At 39.5% G+C, this 20,193-nt stretch overlaps 1 non-coding gene across 1 annotated transcript; it reads left to right on the forward strand.

Moving 5' to 3' along the window:
• The first annotated feature begins 3,283 nt into the window (after positions 1-3,283).
• Positions 3,284-3,355, forward strand: TRNAM-CAU (transfer RNA methionine (anticodon CAU)). The gene has a single exon. It is a non-coding gene; the product is annotated as a tRNA-Met (tRNA).
• Positions 3,356-20,193: the final 16,838 nt, after the last annotated feature.

The raw sequence follows: 20,193 nt of genomic DNA on the forward strand, positions 1-20,193 counted from the left end.
GACTGATCTTTCTGTGTGCGTCTGATTTATGAGCAGTCGACTGCTGGCAGGGCCAGTCGACTGGTGAAGCTGAAAAATCCCATTTCAGCTTCTCTTGACCTAGACCTCGGCCTTCAAACACCTCCCACAGCCTCATGCCTCCCTGCACTAGCCTGAGATGCTTCCATCAGCTTTGTCATGTCAAGTCTTTGCCAAGACCACCCTTGGACTTTTCCTTGCCAAGACCACCCTTGGACTTCTCCTTGCCAAGACCACCCTTGGACTTTTCCTTTGCCAAGACCACCCTTGGACTTTTCCTTTGCCAAGACTACGCTTGGACTTTTCCTTTGCCAAGACTACGCTTGGACTTTCCTGCAAACTTGCATCACACATGTTAGATCACAAGTATTGCCTAACTTCAAACATAGTTTAGCCAAACATTGAAACTCAATGCACTTGGGGCAGCTATTGCACCAACAGAATGGACCAACCTTGCTCAATTGTTCTTTGAAGAGCCCGCATTGTAAGGTTGTTGTGGCTTTCGCATTGGCTTGTGCCTTTTTGCATATATCCTTTGTCCAATCCGTTGTAGGAAGGGGTTTTCCAGAAGCATCCTTTGGCTTTTCGAATCCATCTATGATGCTAAACTAGTTATCAATATCATTCATTAAATAATACTCCATCCTGCCTCTCCAATATGAGAAGTCATTGCCATCGAAGTAGGGTGGTCACGCGGTGTTGTATCCCTCTTGAAACGCCATTGAATTCATTCAGTTGAATGTTACTTCGCGCGAAAGGGATCAGACTCTGATACCACTTGTTGGGATCGAGGCATTCGCTAGAGGAGGGTGAATAGTGTTTTTCTCTCTTTCTCTGCGAGATCGTTAGCGGAAGCAAAGTAAAAATAATAAAGCACAAAGAAGAAACGCTAACCCAGTTCGATTTACTTGGTATCCATCTCAACGAGGTGACTAATCCAAGGATCCACACATGCAGCCGACGATTCCACTATGAAAACAACCTCCTTCTCGAAGCACGCTTCGAAGGCGGAGAAACCTTCACAACAGAGTTTCTTCCTCGTACAAGATTTGTAGTGAAGTATGGGAGGAAGAGAAAAGATTTCAACAATATAAAAGAGCTTTCAAGAAGACAAAAGAATCAGATCTTTTTGCTCTGCGATGTTGACCGCTCTTTTTATAAAATTCAGTGCACCAGTCGACTGCTCCTAGGGCCAGTCGACTGATGGGCTTCAACAGCAATTAAATATGCATTTAATTTGCCAGTTGTCGCCCAACGACAGTCTATCAGTCGACTGCTCCAACGCCAGTCGACTGGTCCCAGTCGACTGTACCACTCGACTGATTTTTCTGTTCTTGGTTGTGTGTTCTTCGAATCAACCCCAGTCGACTGCTAGTAGGGCCAGTCGACTGCCTAAGCTGAAAACTCTCTTTTTCAGCTTCTTCTTTGTCCCTTAGCCTTGACAAAAGTCTTCAAACACCTTCCACATGCCTCGTGCACTTCCTTGCACTCGCTTGAGACGTTTCCCTCAACTTTGTCGTGCTAAGTCTTCTCTTGCCAAGAGGCCTCGTCTCCGGGACTTCACTTTTGCCAAGAGGCCGCGCCTCCAGGACTTCTCCTTTGCCAAGAGGCCGCGCCTCCGGGACTTCACCTTTGCCAAGACTCCATTTTTGGATTTTTCTGTGAACTCAAGTCACACATGTTAGATCACAAACATTGCCTAACATAAACTGATTTAGCCAAACATTAAAATCCAAATCGCTTGGGGCAAAATTGCCCCAACACTGCTCACCCTTCTCATACATATGTTTGATGCTTATCGACCATTGGAGTGGCATGGTCTTTCTCGACCCAAGGTTGGATATTCACTGATATTTTTCTTATATTGTAAATAAATCAGAGTGGCGCAGTGAAGCGTGATGGGCCCATAACCCACAAGTCCCAAGATCAAAACTTGACTTTGATAGTATTTTATTTTTTTAACTAAATTTTTACTTTTTTGATTTATTTGCCTTGATTCGTCAGCCGAACCGTGATCTAATTTCCCATCGAAATCCAATGCCTTCACGAGGTAATCTATCAACGATGTTCTGCTCACCCTTCTCGTACTGATCGAAATCCCATTGTCTGCTGAAGACTTCTGTTTTTTTATGTTCATTGATCATTGGAATGACATGGCCTTTATTGACCCAAGGTTTGATTTTCACTGACTTTTTTCTCTTAGATTGTGAAGAAATCAGAGTGGTGCAGCGGAAGTGTGGTGGGCCCATAACCCACAGGTCCTAGGATCGAAATCTGGCTCTGATATTAATTAAGTATTATTTTAGTTTTTTAAACTAAATTTTTCTCTTTTTGATTCATTTGCCTTGATTCATTAGTCAAACCTTGATCTAATTTTCTGTCAAAATCTAACGCCTTTACGAGGTAATCCATCAACGATGTTCTGCTCACCCTTCTCGTACCGATTGAAATCTCAATGTCTACCTAAGGCTTCTATTTTTGATGCTCATCGATCATTGGAGTGGCATAGTCTTTCTCAACCCAAGGTTAGATTTTCACCAACTATTTTCTCTTGGATTTTGAAGAAATTAGAGTGGCGCGACAGAAGCGTGGTGGACCTATAACCCACAATTCCCACTAAGACTCAGTGTTTTAGTTTTTTTTTAACTAAATTTTACTCTTTTTTATTCATTTGCCATGATTCATTGGTTGAATCTTGATCTAATTTCCCATCCAAATCCAATGCCTTCATGAGGTAATCCATCACTGATGTTCTGCTCACCCTTCTCATACCGATCGAAATCTCTTTGTTTGCTGAAGAATTTCACTGATGTTCTGCTCACCCTTCTCATACATATGTTTGATGCTTATCAACCATTGGAGTGGCATGGTCTTTCTCGACCCAAGGTTGGATTTTCACTGATATTTTTCTTATATTGTAAATAAATCAGAGTGGCGCAGTGAAACGTGATGGGCTCATAACCCGCAAGTCCCAAGATCGAAACTTGGCTTTGATAGTATTTTATTTTTTTAACTAAATTTTTAATTTTTTGATTTATTTGCCTTGATTCGTCAGCCGAACCGTGATCTAATTTCCCATTGAAATCTAATGCCTTCACGAGGTAATCTATCAACGATGTTCTACTCATCCTTCTCGTACTGATCGAAATCCCATTGTCTGCTGAAGACTTCTATTTTTTTATGTTCATTGATCATTGGAATGACATGGTCTTTATTGACCCAAGGTTTGATTTTCACTGACTTTTTGCTCTTACATTGTGAAGAAATCAGAGTGGCGCAGCGGAAGCGTGGTGGGCCCATAACCCACAGGTCCCAGGATCGAAACCTGGCTCTGATATTAATTAAGTATTATTTTAGTTTTTTAAACTCAGTGTTTTAGTTTTTTAAACTAAATTTTTCTCTCTTTGATTCATTTGCCTTGATTCATCAGTCAAACCTTGATCTAATTTTCTGTCAAAATCTAACGCCTTTACGAGGTAATCCATCAACGATGTTTTGCTCACCCTTCTCGTACCAATCGAAATCTCATTGTCTACGTACGGCTTCTATTTTTGATGCTCATCGATCATTGGAGTGGCATAGTCTTTCTCAACCCAAGGTTAGATTTTCACCGACTTTTTTCTCTTGGATTTTGAAGAAATTAGAGTGGTGTGGCAGAAGCGTGGTGGACCTATAACCCACAATTCCCACTAAGACTCAGTGTTTTAGTTTTTTTTAACTAAATTTTACTCTTTTTTATTCATTTGCCTTGATTCATTGGTTGAACCTTGATCTAATTTCCCATCCAAATCCAATGCCTTCATGAGGTAATCCATCACTGATGTTCTGCTCACCCTTCTCATACCAATCGAAATCTCTTTGTCTGCTGAAGAATTTCACTGATGTTCTGCTCACCCTTCTCATACATATGTTTGATGCTTATCGACCATTGGAGTGGCATGGTCTTTCTCGACCCAAGGTTGGATTTTCACTGATATTTTTCTTATATTGTAAATAAATCAGAGTGGCGCAGTGAAGCGTGATGGGCCCATAACCCGCAAGTCCCAAGATCGAAACCTAGCTTTGATAGTATTTTATTTTTTTAACTAAATTTTTACTTTTTTGATTTATTTGCCTTTATTCGTCAGCCGAACCGTGATCTAATTTCCCATCGAAATCCAATGCCTTCACGAGGTAATCTATTAATGATGTTCTGCTCACCCTTCTTGTACCGATCGAAATCTCATTGTCAGCTGAAGGCTTCTATTTTTTATGCTCATCGATCATTGGAGACTTTCCCTTATCTAATCTCTAGTTAGAACTAGTCACTTCCATAGTAGACTTCTCACATGTCAAACATTCGATCACTCTTGATCTGTTTGGACTTTTCCTTGCCTAACCTTCAATTAGGACTTCCTGCCGCTTCACTCACAGGACTTCTCCTAGCCTCCAACTAGGACTACTTAGCCTCCAACTAAGACTTCCTATCTAGCTTCACTCATCAGGTCTTCCTTACCTAGCCTCCAACCAGGACTTCCCATGTCTAGCCTCCAGCTATAACTTTCCCTGCCTAGTCTCAACTAGGACTTCTTCTTGCCCGATCTAACCTAGTAGGACTTCTTATTAGTCTTCTATTCAACCTTGACTTGATTAAACTTCACTCACATCAAAATATTAGGTCCTGTTTAGATCAATCCTTGGTCAAGCTGATCAGACCTAAGTATATTGTCAAATATTGAAATCTTGGGAACAGACTAGTGCTCCTTGCACCAACATTTTCTACTCATCGAAGGTCGCCAATTGAGGAATCCACTACATAATCCTCACTATCAACTCAATTCCCTTACATCGTTGATTATCGACACCATCCACCAGGTCTAGAGTGTCCAAGGGATTCCTACTTGATGAAACCATAATCCCCTCCTTCACAGCTTAGATCAACTCCAACTCCGTCATCAATCCTCCATCCCATCCCGATCAGCCATCTCTGCCACAGAGGTTTATTCTTCCTATTTTCTCAAATCTAAATTAAATGAGCTTAGGGAATACCCTAGCTCCAGTTGTGACCTTCTATTCTGATCAGTGATTCTACTATTGATGTTTAATTGGATCTAATCATAGAAACATGTTGAGTTCAATTCCTCTAAGCATTTGAATCTGATTGAGGTCAATTTGGTTTGTTGATTTCCCTATTATTGTTTGTGTTATTTCCATTTGAATTCTTAGCTAATTGTAGTTGCTTCGTGACGGTCCCTATTTAGATTAGATCCATATCCTCATTAGCTAAGATTAGATTAGATCACTTGTTTTTCTTTGAACTGCTTGTGATGTCTTGCCAGTTTCAATTGGAGTCTTGTTTACTTGGTTAATGCATAAAGGGTCTTGATAATTGTTAATCTTGATTATTCTTATGTAGTAGTTTAGGTTTCTTGTTTTCAAATTCATGAGTGATGCATTCATAGTTTAACTTTCATGAATTCTTACTTTAATGCAAGTAGGTGTTAAGTTTCATTCAATGCTTTATGCTTTTGTGATTTATTGCATTTGTAGTTTAGGATAGATTTGGTTGTCTTCCATTATTTGTCTTTAGCATTTACAACTTGAAAACCAAAACCCCAAATCATTTGCAAATAACTTCAATCTTAGGAATTATCATAGCCGTTACATTCATTAGGAGATTATCCAAGTCATCCTCTTCTTCAAGTCATCCTATACTATATTAGTGTAGAGAAGAGGTCAGTATTTTATTTTGTACTCATATCATGACAAATACAAGTTTATCAGTCCCTATTAGAATTCATGGATCCACGGATTCCTATCATTTTGGACAGACCTTTCTTAGTCACTACTAGAGCTATAATCGATGATAAAAATCACAAACATTCTCTAGCATTTGGTAAAGATAAAATTGAGTTAGCTCTCTCATTGAACTTAAACCTCTCCCATCAATCCTCAGGTATGAATTTCTTGGACCAAACTCTACCTATCCTATGATTGTTAATTCAAACCTAAATGATGTTGAAATTAAAAAAAATTGCTTAAGGTTCTTAGACTACATAGGAAGGCCATAAGATATACCATTGATGACATTAAGGAAATTAGCCATTCCATATGCATGCATATAATTTTTCTTGAGAATGATCACAAATCCTCAATTTAGCACCAAAGGAGGTTGAGCCCTAACATGAAGTTGTTAAAAGGGATGTTTTGAAGTTGTTGGACACAGGTATAATTTTCTCTATCTCCAACAGTGAATGAGTGAGTCTGGTATATGTTGTTCTTAAGAAAGGGGGACCACAGTAATCACAAATAAAAACAATGAATTGATCCCTATTAGGTCAGTTACAGGATGGAAGATGTCCATAGATTATATGAAATTGAACAAGAAAAGTAGAAAAGATCATTTCTCCCTCTCATTTATTGATCAGATATTGGAAAAACTAGCTAAACATTCATATTCTTATTATTTGGATGGATATTTAGGTTTTTTTTCCAAATTCTCATACATCCAAATGATCAAGAAAAGACCACATTTACCTGCTCGTATGGTATATAGGTGAATGCCTTTTAATTTTTATAATGGACCCGCTATTTTCCAATGTTGTATAATATTAATTTTCTTTGATTTAATTAAAAACATAATAGAGGTCTTTATGGATGACCTTTTTTTGTATATGACATTGATTTTGACTCTTGTTTAACTAACCTGACTAAAGTGTTACAAGATGTAGGGAAGCAAATTTAATTTTGAACTAGGAGAAATATCATTTCATGGTTAGAGAAGATATTGTGTTAGGGTACATAGTGTCAGAGTGAGGCATTGAAGTCGACAGAGCTAAGATAAAAGTGATCGACAAGCTACCCCACCAACAAATGTAAAAGGAGTATGCAGTTTTCTTAGACATGCAGGGTGATATGCGAAAATCGCAAGTGCACGGCTGTTGTCAAGTAATAAAAAAAATCAATTCCATAGGAATTGAAAATCAAGTACCAATCAAAATCGTAAAGCAAGTTATCTAGAAAGTCAAAAATTATGATAGTTGAGAAATAAAGAAATCGAATCGAGAAAATGTGAGGAGTCTTAGGAGAAATCAACCTTGGGAAACGACTCTATGATTTTGGTTTCACCACAATGACTGTTAACACCCAAATATTATTTACTTTTTTACCTCAATGTTTATGCATATGTAGGTGTCTTATCCCGAGATGCTAATATAGACTTTTAGAATTATACAGGCGTGCCTACTCAAATGCGATGCATACTTTCAGGGCAACCTTACTAAAGTGACGTTTTCTCAGGGAGGCTTGATAAATCCATTTTTTATGAAATAAGTTTAAATAAAATTATCGAACCCCTCTCTACACTAGTGTAATACAGGGTAACTCAGATCATCTATCAAGGAATGTAATTGTTGGATGATAATTTCTAATATCTATTTTATTTGTGAATGAATTGGGGTTTGGTTTTTAGACTATAAACAAATGAAGGACAGACTAATGTCATCTATACTATGATCACAATGAATTAAAGAAGCACAAAGCAATTAACGAAATTAATCTAATATAACATATCATTAAATAGAAAATAAAGGGGACACAACCTAACTCATGCAATTGGAAAGTAAGTAATCTTCGATGGAAACTTAAACAACCTATACTACAATGAAAATTCAATTCATGGAATCCAAAAAAGAACAAACAATGTAGCTTAACCCTAGCTGATGTATGGAAGAAAACAATTGTAAACAATCAAGATTAACAATCATCAAAATCCCTAATGCATTAACTAAGTAACCACAACCCAAATGAGACTGGCAAGAACATTAACAGGGAATTCAAATCAAATAATGCTATGATAGATTCAACGAAACTAGATCTACAATTGATCATGAAGGTAATGCTAGATCAGTTGTTGCTCATAATCTAAGCTAGGGTATCCCCTAAAACTTGTATCAATTTGGCTCAGTTGTGAAGAAGAAGACTTGTTGATTCTGTTGGAACGTGAAGAGTTACAATGGAAGCCGATTGGATCTTGGATGGAAGGCGGATGAGACATCGAAGATGTTGTGGATGAATCGGAGATGGCCGAAATAAGGGAATCCCCTTGAATTATGATTATGGCTTGTGATTTGGATCATCGGAGGTAGGTGAACTGGTGATGAATTGAGGCGTTGCTGATGGCTTGGTGATGGAGTCGGAAGAGAAAGGAAAATCTCTTGACCTCAATGGATGATGGAGGGATGAACTCTAGTGATCGGCGATGAGTGAAGAAGATGATCGGAGCTTGGTGGATGGCGCGATATCCTTCGGGAAATCCCCTATTGATTGCTACCGGTGGAAGATGGATGAGGAAGGGAAACCCTTGACCTTGATGGGTGATGGTGGGCGTTCTCCAATGGGCGACAGTGATGGAAGGAAGTGATGTCAATCTCCTGCTCTGCTCACGAATGCTCTATTTTATACTCTCCCCGTGAAATCATGATTTTTCTTATCACTAAGCTTTCTCAATTAAATCTTAGCCATTTGATCAGCTCAGAGTTGCATCAATGGCTATAAAGAATTCAGATCTGAACTAATGGCTAGAAACACTCCAGATTTAATCCAAGGGCGGAATGAGTTCATATCTTTATCCAAGTCTCTAGATCTTCATAAATGGTTGGGATCTAGTCTCCTTGACTCGGATGATCCAGATCTTTAACAAATGGTTCAGATCACCTTGAATCTTGCATGAACAATCTTGATCTCCTCATTTAAATTCAGAATTAAGCCCAATTCAAATTGATCTACCTCGAGTTCATGATTCTTTGAGTGCCTACAAATACCACATATAAATACTTAGATAAAATACAACAAATTAAAGATAAATTGCATCAAAACCCACAAATGAATCAAACTCGTAAAATGTAGCTTGAATACGAAATTAGACACAAGAACATATTAAAAACACAAGTATACATGTCAAAATCTCATATTAAATTGATAGTTATCACGATGCTCCAAATTCCTCTAGGTGTTATCTCCTACTTTCTAAAGCTGAATCGGGGTTGACCTATTAAGTTCTGTGATAGCCAATGGTGTCCTTGTGAGTTTTGGACTACTTTCGTGAACAACCTCTCACATCTCGATCTTTATGGGTCAAAGATTGAGTTCACCTTTCGGTCCTTCCCCATGTCCCGTGGGATATGAAGATGCATGATTAATGTCAAAATCATATATGCACAATAAAACTATATCATAGATAAATATATCATATAGCACAAAAGATAAATAATCATAAAAGATGAATGTCAACCATACATTGGGCTACGCTCTCATCCTACAATCTAGAGTACTACTCCATAGAAATGGAGTTACAATCGAAAGACAAAAAAGAAAACATCCTACAACTCGAATCAAAGAGAAAACAGAAGATAAAGCTTAGTCATGTTGTTGTCGGTGTCTTTGAAAGAATCTTCAAGCTCAAAGAAGGATGGAAATGTTGACGACTCGTTAGAATGACTCCCCTAGGGTTCCCTATCATGAGAAAATACCTCCTCTATCTCCTAAGGTAAGGGAGATCCCCTAAATCTCAGATGATCTAAATAATAGACCCATAGGTTCGTTTATAACCTCCAAAGTCTTCCAAATCTGTTAAATCCTTCCCAAATTATTGGGGTGCCATTGAAATAACTTTTTTGGGCATTTAAACTTGACTTTTATGGGTTCTACCTTGAACCAAATATGTAGATCTTGGAATTATCTTCAATTTGATAGGTTATAAAACTTGTGGTTCATCTCGAGTCAAAAATTATGCCTATTTGAAGTTTGATCTGCTATTTCACATCAATTGAGCCACCTCGTGTTGGAAAGTGACACAATCCATGCCAAGGGTATGGGGCTTGCCAAAAGCTACAAATTCAGACACTGACCATGCCAGGGGCCATGTTGGAGGTTGTGGACTCCGTGGTAATTCTATTTTGCATCTAATTTCGTCTAAAGGAATGCACCCATGTCATGGGACACGACCAGAGTATGTTCGAACTCTCGTTCCAAGGCTTTTTAACTCTAATTAAGCTTCAATTTCATGTCCTATCAATCAAAAAGCACAAAGAGCAGTTCTCCAAACTAAAAGAATGAAATAGATGCACAAGAGATGTAAGTATATAAAATATGCTCATTCAATAAAACAAAATACATGCAAAATAATGTCAAAGCTTTACATGAAATACACATATCACAGGGTTCTATAGGCAGTTCACAAGGGACTTTGCAAAATTTTCTAAACCTTTAACTAACTTACTAATTAAGGATGTTAAATTCAATTTTAACCGAGCTTGTTTAGATGCTTTTGACAGGTTAAAGGTGGCTTCAACATCCGCCCCAATAATGTAATCGCCTGATTGGAACTTGCCTTTTCAGATCATGTGTGATGCAAGTGACTATGCAATATTATTGGGGAAGAAAAAGTACAAGAAGTTACATACTATCTACTATGTTAGTAAAACTTTCGATGAAATCCAAGTAAATTATGCCACCATAGAAAAGGTGTTACTAGTTGTTGTCTTTGCTTTTGACAAATTCAGATCGTACCTTATTGGATCTAAGGTAATTATTTACACAAACCATACAACTATGAGGTACTTGTTAAGCAAAAAGAGAGATAAACTTTGGCTTATCCGTTAGATCCTTTTGCTATAAGAATTTGATGTGAAAATTAGGGGGAAAAGGGCACTGAAAACTTAGTCGCGGATCACTTGTCAAGATTATCCAAGACACTCATATAGAGGAAGGAGATGAACTACCTATTGATGACACTTTTCTAGATGAACACCTATGGGTAGTGAACAAGGTGGACGCTCCTACGCAAATTTTGTGAATTTCCTTGCTTGTGGAATACTACCCTCGCGACTCAATTATCAATCGAAAAGAGATTTTTTTTTGTTGACTTTAAATACCATATATGGATGAGCCCTTACTTTACAAAAAAAAAGTGAGCAAATACGATTTATAGGAGATGTGTACCAGAAAATGAAATTAAGAGTATCCTTTATCATTGTCATTCTTTATCTAATGGAGGGCACGCCGACACTTTCAAAATAACTGGTAAAGTTTACAAGCTGAATTCTTCTAGCCTCACATTTTCAAAGATGCTCAAAGATTTGTGATGTCTTGTGATCGTTGTCAAAGAACCAGTAATATTACCAAAAGACATGAGATGCCCTTAACAACATGCTTGAAGTTGAACTTTTAGACATTTGGGGAATTGATTACATGAGACCCTTTCCTTCATCCTGCAATAATGTCTACATTCTAATGGTAGTGGATTATATCTCCAAGTGGGTAGAAGCTATACCATCACCAACTAATAATGAAAAGGCAGTGGTCAAACTCTTCAAAAAAGTGGTATTCCTAGTGATCACCTTTATAGTTCACCCTGTTACGGGTGACGTTTGACGATATCAAAGTACATAATTCCTTATGTAGGGAACCGTAGTGACTTCAGGTCTAAGGACTATTCATACCAATAGTCACATGAGAAAGTTTATGACACTCATATAAGATCCATGAAACTTTCTCATGGCGGATCAATTCAGTATATATTCTCTAATGTATACCCATGTGTCAACTCGATATCTCATATTCATGACTTGTGAGATCAAGTCATCCAGCTGACCCACATGCTAGTCTCAACACATTAACATCGTCCTTGAATATTAATGCTTGACTAGGAATGATTAAGAGTAGTGCTCTCTACATCATTTCACTATCGATTCAAACAATCGATATGATGTGGATTAGAACTAGCTATCTAAGGACATTATTATACTTAGTTATTTAACATAAATACAAAGTAAGTATAATAACCAAAAAAGCTTGTCTTTACTAATAATAGAATATGATACAAAAAGTCCCTAGTCAATCATCACATAATTGGCTCTAGGACTATTACTAACATCTTCTTCTCTCGGCATTCACAACATTTTTAACGCCTCCTTTGCGAGGATTTCGCCAGTGGATGTGGAATCGTGAAGAACCCATCCGTCAATTCCAATGATTTTGCAAGCTACGGGGACAAGGTCGCAGGTGGTGTCGTTGGCGCGTGAGGGCGGTTCGAGCATGGGCTAAACTGAAAGGGAAAGAAAAACCTTGATCGAACCGGATGGATTTTTCAGGGTTACTGTAGAAAATTAGTTTAATCTTGGTTCGCTTGGTTCAATGATCAAACGTCCACCGATTTGACCCAAACTAATTTTGCTTAATTCATCTTTGCAAGACGAAGCTCCTCATCTCTTTTATTTTTCCAAAATAATTTTCATGATAAACCAAACTAAGTTGGTTCAATATTGAATTACTTGGTTCAATAACCAAGTCTTCTCTGATTTGAACCAAATCAATTTTTCCAGTTGTTTGGTCTAACCAAACTAATATTCTCTCGATCTGAGAATCAAATTTTCAAACTTATTTTAAGTCTTTTAGAAAACTTATTATTCGTGTGACCCAATAGGTTCTCGGTTATGTTGGTCATCCGTAATTCACCATTAAATGTGAAACGATCATAAGTGATACTTAGTAGCACATCATGATCTCCAATTGATTAAAAAATCAACGATTAATTTTAGAAGAATTTCTAAACCTTTTAGCAGTTTTAATAAATGTATCTCATTCCTTTCACCGTCTTATACTTACTTAGTTCAAGATATAGTCTATCTGTGTTAGTCCTCACTAGGCTAACTGTTGGGATCGTCCCGGTGCAATGCGCGTGTTTACACATTTCACAAACGTACGCAGCGGAAACAAATAAATAATTAACAACTAATTATCACAACACACGGATGCGTAAGCAAGAAATAACAGCGTACAAGACATGACAAAAAATTAAAATTTTTAGAATAATAAATTATTTTAAACGCGTACCTCGCGATAACGTTGAGTGATGTTGGTATCGATCGAGCGATCCTCGTCGAAGTCCCGCCTTTACTGGTGATCCATGCCAAGCTCTCGTTTGGACGACTTCGGAAGCTACGAGTTGTGTCATCGTCTTCGGTACTAGTCGATGATCGATGATGATCAAATCGAGAGAAGCCTTATTCCGAAAACCACGCAACAATGATTGTTGCGATCGTTCCGGGGCTTTCTAACTATCACCAAGAATTGTATTCTCGATATAGTTTCAATGGTCAATCATTGACCGTCGATTTAAGATAAATTGGTCGGAACCTTTCTGACGTTAATGGAAAAATCTCTGGAGGCTTCGTAAGCTTCCGCGAAATTAACAAATGGTCGTCTGACGATAGAGATTTGATTGGCAACGATCAGAAAACCTATCCAATGGCTATACACAATTTCCAGCGATCGGGCAATGAACTCCGACGTCCAAACCTAATACAATTAAACAACCTTCCCTCTCTTCTCCCACACAACCAAAAGGAACAATATCTCCTCCTCTCCCACATGGCCTAAACCCTAAAGAGAGTCTTCTCCTCTTCTCCTCCATGGGCGGCAGTGGCAGAACAAAGAACCACTTCGGCATCTAGGAGGAGCCGATGATCAGCACTTGGAAGGGAATTGCCATGCTCAGGACCAGCCGGAGCAGATATGCGACACGCGATGGGGAGAAAAGAAGCCCTGTTCGCGTGCCATGGAGGAAGCAAGATCGCGTCCCACGCGATCGGCGGGGAAAAGCCAAGCACCTTCTACCTTCCTTCTACCTCGGCCGGTGACTCAACTGGTAGATGATGTGGTTCCATCGCGCGAACAGGAGCCCTGGGATGTCGGTAGATGAGGTGGTTCCCTTGCATGAATAGGAGCCCTAGGACGCCGGCGCTAGCTGAAAACGGGAGCAGGAAGGAGAGTACAGGCCGTGCTCTTTACTTGAAGTCACTATTTTTTGATGATCAGGAAAAATCATGAGCGGGGAAGAAGACAAGAAGCGTTGGTAGATTAGGTTTTAGCTTGTGGTGTGTCCGGCACCGCGCTCCCTCAAACGAAGAAGAAGAACAGGGGCCACCCTATTTCAAAATCGCGAACTCCTTTTAGGGAAACTACAATGCGACGGGGGGTTGGATGAGTGAACCAGATTTTTAGGGTTGGTGCAGTGGGTTGAACCAGAGCTGAACCGAAGGAAAAATAACCCAGCTAAACCAGGTTCCGCCTATATTCACTGTAGTAAATCAGGTTAATTCTTGATTTGCTTGGTTCAATAACCAAATGAACTCCGATTTAACCCAAACCAGTTTTGTTCATTTCATCTTCTCAAGACGAAGCCCCTCATCACTTCGATTTCACCAAAACCTTTTCCATCATGAACTAAATGGAGTTGTTTCAATTTGATTCAAAACTGAATCATTTGATTCACTAACCAATCGATCTCTGATTTGAATGAAATCAATTTTGTTCATTTTATCTTTGTAAGACGAATTCCATCATATTGTCCTTTGTCCGGTCCAACCAGACTTTATTTCTCTCATTCTGAGAATCAAATTCTCAAACTCATTTTAAGTCCTTCGGAGAACTTGTAGTGCGTGTGACCCAATAGATTCTCGGTTATGTTGGTCGTCTGTAATTAACTATTAATTACGGAACGATCATGAGTGGCACCTAGTAGTATAACATGATGCTTAATTAATCAAAAAATCAACGATTGATTCCAGAACATCTTCTAAACCTTTCAGCAACTTCAATTAAACGTGTCTCGTTCCTTTCACCGTCTTATACCCGTTTGGTTCAGGACATGATTGAAAAGCCCTAAATTAGGTGTCACGATAGGGCTTCAAATTAGAATTTATAGATTTTTATCGAAAACCCACGATAAATACAAACAAGCAAGTATAGGGGCCTCGAGTCGTGTTTTTCCAAGGACTAGTAGAAAATTGCCTAAATTGAGCTTATCGTGGTGTCGTATTTTTGGGTTTTCCGAATAAAAATGGGGTTTTTGGTGTTTTGCAATGAAATATAAATGAAAATCAATAACTAAATGCAAAATGAGTAACAAGAAGATATCTAATGCTAAACAAAGTCTAAGCAAGCTCTAAGGTAATAGCGAAATGGCAATGAATGGCATAAATTGAGATATCCTAAATGAACAACTTGGCAAATGGTATGGCACGGGGAAGGTTTTTTATTTGGCACGGAACAGTGATTGCATTTGCAGGTTTCAGAAATGAATTCAGACAATACCGAATCTAAACTCACCAAATCTAAACTCAAACCAAAACTAGCCATTAAACACACAATCGTGGCTACCAGGCACGGTCGTGTCTTACATTTCCAAATTAGACACGGCCAAGCCACACCTAGAGGCACGGTCGTGTCCCTCTATCGATTGAAGACAGCTCCAGGTCGTGCCTACCAGGCACGGTCGTGCCCCAAAACACAGAAGGAACCACATCAGTGGTCATGCCGATCAGGCATAGCCGTGTCTCGCTTATAGAATCATGTCGATCTAGGGTCGTGCCTACAAGGCACGACCGTATTACTATTTCAGAGATGAGCCTTCTTGGGGCCATGCCTATAAGGTACGACCATGCCTATCCTTTAGAACCAGACCAACCATGGGCCGTGCCTACTAGGCACGGCCATGCCGGCGGAGGGTTCGGTTCGAGCCATTGGGTCGTGCCACGAGACATGGTCGTGTGGCACCTAGAGCCCATAAATACTACTTTTTACAACTATCTTAGGGATCTTGGGATCTAAGGAAATCCTAAGGTCTTGGTTTGGGGACGGTGCCTCCTCACTCTGGGAGAGACCCTAAATGCTTCATCTCCACTGATCCAGTCTACACCAGAGCAAGAAGATCTTCAAAGGATGCCCGTGCTTCAAGATAAGTCCTTTCCTTTCTTGCGGATGACGTTTTTCTTGTACACTTGTGGTAATCTTCTTGTAATGGAGTAGATCCATGAGTTTAGGATGTATGATAAACATTAATGTAATGATAGTGATATAAGAACTAGTTTATATTATTTTTTCCCTATTCTATGAAGAGTTTATATTTGTTTCATGTATTGTGTGCCTTGAACTTGTTTGATGATATATTTGTGTGAGCGTATGTACATGATTATAAAGGGTAGATTACTGTGTAGGGAGATCCTAGGATCGTATGACTGGGGTGCCTTGTGACAGAAGGTGAACCTTTAATTAGACTTTTTAAAGTGATTCCTACATAGTGGTAAATCCCCATAAGGGATAGCTAATGGTTAGTGGTCACCAGGACAAGGTCCTTAATAAGGGTACTCGATGACAGAGGGTATGGTGTTGGATCGTATGACCGGGGTGCCCTGTGACACAAGGTGAACCTTTAACCAAATTTTTTGACGTCACCTTTACTAGACTATTTGTTAAAGATGGGTTTATCCTAATTCACTCCCCGCAAGTATACGATAAATCCCTTCAACATCATCATATGGTTGTCGTCAAGTAATAAAAATATCGATCCACAGGGACCGTGGAATTACTTACTAGATTTAGCACAAAAAGGTGGAGAGAAAACTGAGCATGAGTAGTTGTGGGGGAGAAGGGAGTATTCTAGAGTACTTTATCCTAGAGCCGGAGAAAGGAATCGACTGTGACAATGGGTTGTGAAACGATCCTAGGACTTCGGACTCCTCAGAGTATTGATTGATTGACTTGGATCCTCTACCTTTCCTCAATAATTGTTCAATTGTAGGGATGCTAACCAATATATCCAATTCGACCTCGTCAGGTATCCTCGGAATAAAGCATTGGTGTTCTTACGTCATCATTGTCGGTTTGAGATGGTTCTAGAAGCCCGGTTCAAGGCTTTCCTGTGTCACTCAGGCGCCCCGGAATACTAAAAGAACCCTATCCCCTGTCACAGGATATCTTTTTACGGACCTCTCCCCAACAATGGATGACCGCTAACTATCCCTCATAGAAACTAACTATGAATCAAGAAACCCCTCGGAAACTCGCCCGGTTCAAGGCTTTCTTCCTGTCACGAAGCGCCCCGGTGTACGGCCTAATGATTCCTCCATTCACAATTAATCCCTACCCTCATGGATTCATACACACGCATTTAATCATTCATCACACAAGCACAAATCCACAAGGCAATAGACAATTAAATCATTGAAATCGGTAGATTAACAAATCCAAAGTACAACCATCCAATACATCTGATTCATCCTACATCCTAGAATCTAGGGAACTACTCCATATCGTGGAGGTTACAATACAAGGTAAAGAAGAAAGAGTTCATCCTAATCCAAAGATACAATAATGAAATGCAGGAAATAGGACTTATCGTTCTTCCTCGGACTGCAATCTCCACGTAGATGAGATGTAGATGGAATGGAGCAGCCGGATCGGTGGATGGATCGTCGAATCTCGCTCCGAAACAGGCGTCGGTGGCTCTAGAACAGCTCCGGTGGCTCTCCAAGGTCTCCCCCCTTTGCTAGGTCTCTAAGAGGACCTATTTATAGGCAGTCTCCGAGTCAGCACGCCCCCGCCCACACGGCCGTGCCTGGGAGGCACGGTCCCGTGTGGGCACCTTCATTGGATGAGACACGGCCGTGCCTCTCAGGCACGGCCAACTGCAGTCAGGGTTCTGTTCAGGGGCACGGCCGTGCCTCTGAGGCACGGTCCAGAAGAGCTGGGTCTCTGTTTGAAGGCACGGTCGTGCCTGTGAGGCACGGCCAAAGCCTGTCTCTTCTCATTTTGCTGGACACGGCCGTGTCTGTGTGGCACGGCCAGCTGCAGGGACTCCTCTGTTTTGACACACGGCCGTGCCTTTTAGGCACGGCCAACAGCAGTTGCTTCTCTCTGATTGGAAACACGGCCGTGCCTGTGAGGCACGGCCACGCCTCGGCTGGCTTCTGTTTTGAAACACGGCCGTGTCTGGTAGACACGGCCTCTTCTGCTGCTGATGGGGATGTTGGCACGGCCGTGCCAGTGAGGCACGGCCAAGGCTTGTTGATCTTCTGTTTGTGCACACGCCCGTGCCCTGTGAAGCACGGCCTGGAAGCTGAATAGACACGGCCGTGCCTATGAGGCACGGCCCTGTCTTGCCTTGTCTTCAATGGTAACTCCGATTTGCCCGATTTTGCTCCATCTTCCATCCTGAAACATGTAAAAACAAGAGCAGATCTCCGAACTAGGAAATGCAAGATATATGTCTAAATGCACGGATAAGGGATGCAATGCACACAAGATATAACAATAAACTCAGAAAGATGTGCAAATAAAGTATAAATACGAATATGAACCCTATGCACATCATAGTTTAAGGGACGTTAGAGGACTCAGTCCTCCTTATAGATTAGTAAATCCATCTCCTTAGACACTTTGAGATGAGTGTAAGGGATCAACAATCTTGGAGGTTCGACTTGTGGGGTTGGGCAATAGTTTGCCTGCTTCTTTGGCTTCTTGACGAGCTGAGTAGTAACTCTCTGCTCTTGTCTTAATTGTTGTGTCTTCTCAACATTGATGTACTTTTGGTGCAACCAAGAAGTTCATTATAGTCGATGGGAGGCCTTTACATTAGAGACCAAAAGCAGTCCCTCTCCTTCAAATGGTGAGAAGTCATTGATCAAGACTTTGGGTGCGATAGAAGGTGCCTCCAATACCACCCTAGTGAAATGCTGGTTAAACTCTTGAAAAGTCTCTTAGCCCCATTATTTTTTGTTGAAAAGGCTCAAGGGAGTTTATTGATACTTCTTACAACAAACAAAGTGATGTAAGAAGATGACATAGAAATCACCAAAGAAATAGATAAATTTTTTTAGTAATTCAGGTATCCAATTTTTCAAACCGACTAATCTTGGAGGTGACCGCCCTAGCCCCATGAAAGTTTTCCATTGGTCATTATGGTAAATTAAGAAGCGTGAGCGACGCATCACTCCGCATCCAATGTTCCAAGGTTGTCTTTCTATTGGAGAAAATTAATCTACAATGCGTTATAACTAGGAATCAACCCATGGGTGCTTGATTAACTGCAGAAGTATCTTGCCATTGTACCATAGCCTTGGGGGCAAGAAATAGATGGTATTGAACTTTATGATATTGACCATTATTAGACAAGTTCTCCTACAAAGCAAAAAAAAAAAAAAGGTGTACTTAAGTTGCAAGCTTTCGAGAGGCCAAGAAGAATGTTTGGGCTATCAACCCCCTAAAGGTCGAGAATAGTCCGAGTTATCTAGAGAATGACATAATACTATATGTGATCAATATATTGATGTGGAGCCAAGCTATATTGAATGAGTTGATCTCTTGGGTATCAATAATAATAGGGCAAAAGTCAAAAGGGTACCTCTTTTTTTAGAATCATCAAGATGGCACCCCATAATTTTTAATCAAAAGGGCATCCCACCTCCTATAAAATAACACAACTGTCCTTCACTATACAGTAGCAGCTTATTCCCATTATTATCTTTCTCCTATTTTTTTCCACCTAAATCGATGCATTGTAACAGCTACTAACCTGTAGCTGCTAAATAATTATAGTAGCTACAATTTCATAACTACTATAATTGAGCTGCCACACAATTGTAATAACTACGATATTGTAGCTACTACAACATGGAAAAAATTAGGACTAAAATTGTTCAAAGAATTTAAACAAATTTTTTTAACCTAAAACTTGATCGTTATGGCTTCCACCCCATATCTAGTTGTAGATTTTTGAACGAGCTTTGATTTGATATATTGTGTGTTCCGTAGTTCAATCCGAGTCAAAAGTTATGACTTCTCAAAGTTTTGAATTTAATATTTACATTGTAACAGTTATGATACCATACCTGTTACAACTGTGTAGCAGCTACGAAATCACAGTTGCTATAACTGAGTTATCATGTAGTTGTAGCAGCTACAGTTTCATAACTGCTATAATGTGAATGTTAAATCTCAAACTTTAAGAGATCATAATTTTTAACTCGAGTTGAACCACGGGACGTACAATATATCAAACTGAACCTCATTTAGAGATCTTCGATTTGATATATTATGCATATCATGGTTCCACCCGAGCCAAAAGTTATCATTTTTTAAAATTTAGAATTTAACATTCACGTTGTAGCAGCTACGAAATCGTAGCTATACTACCGAGCTACCATATAGCTGTAGCAGTTATAATTTCATAGGTAGCTTAATTGTAACAGTTATAATTTTATAGTTGTTATACAATTATAATAGCTACAAGTTTCGGAGATGATATAATGTGAATATTAAATCTTAAATTTAAAAAATTATAACTTTTGATTTGGG

This window comes from Curcuma longa, chromosome 16 (assembly GCF_044706935.1).
Source record: "Curcuma longa cultivar G26 ecotype Majalengka, Jawa Barat chromosome 16, ITB_CL_G26_1.1, whole genome shotgun sequence".
In the NCBI taxonomy this organism is placed as follows: Eukaryota; Viridiplantae; Streptophyta; class Magnoliopsida; order Zingiberales; family Zingiberaceae; genus Curcuma; species Curcuma longa.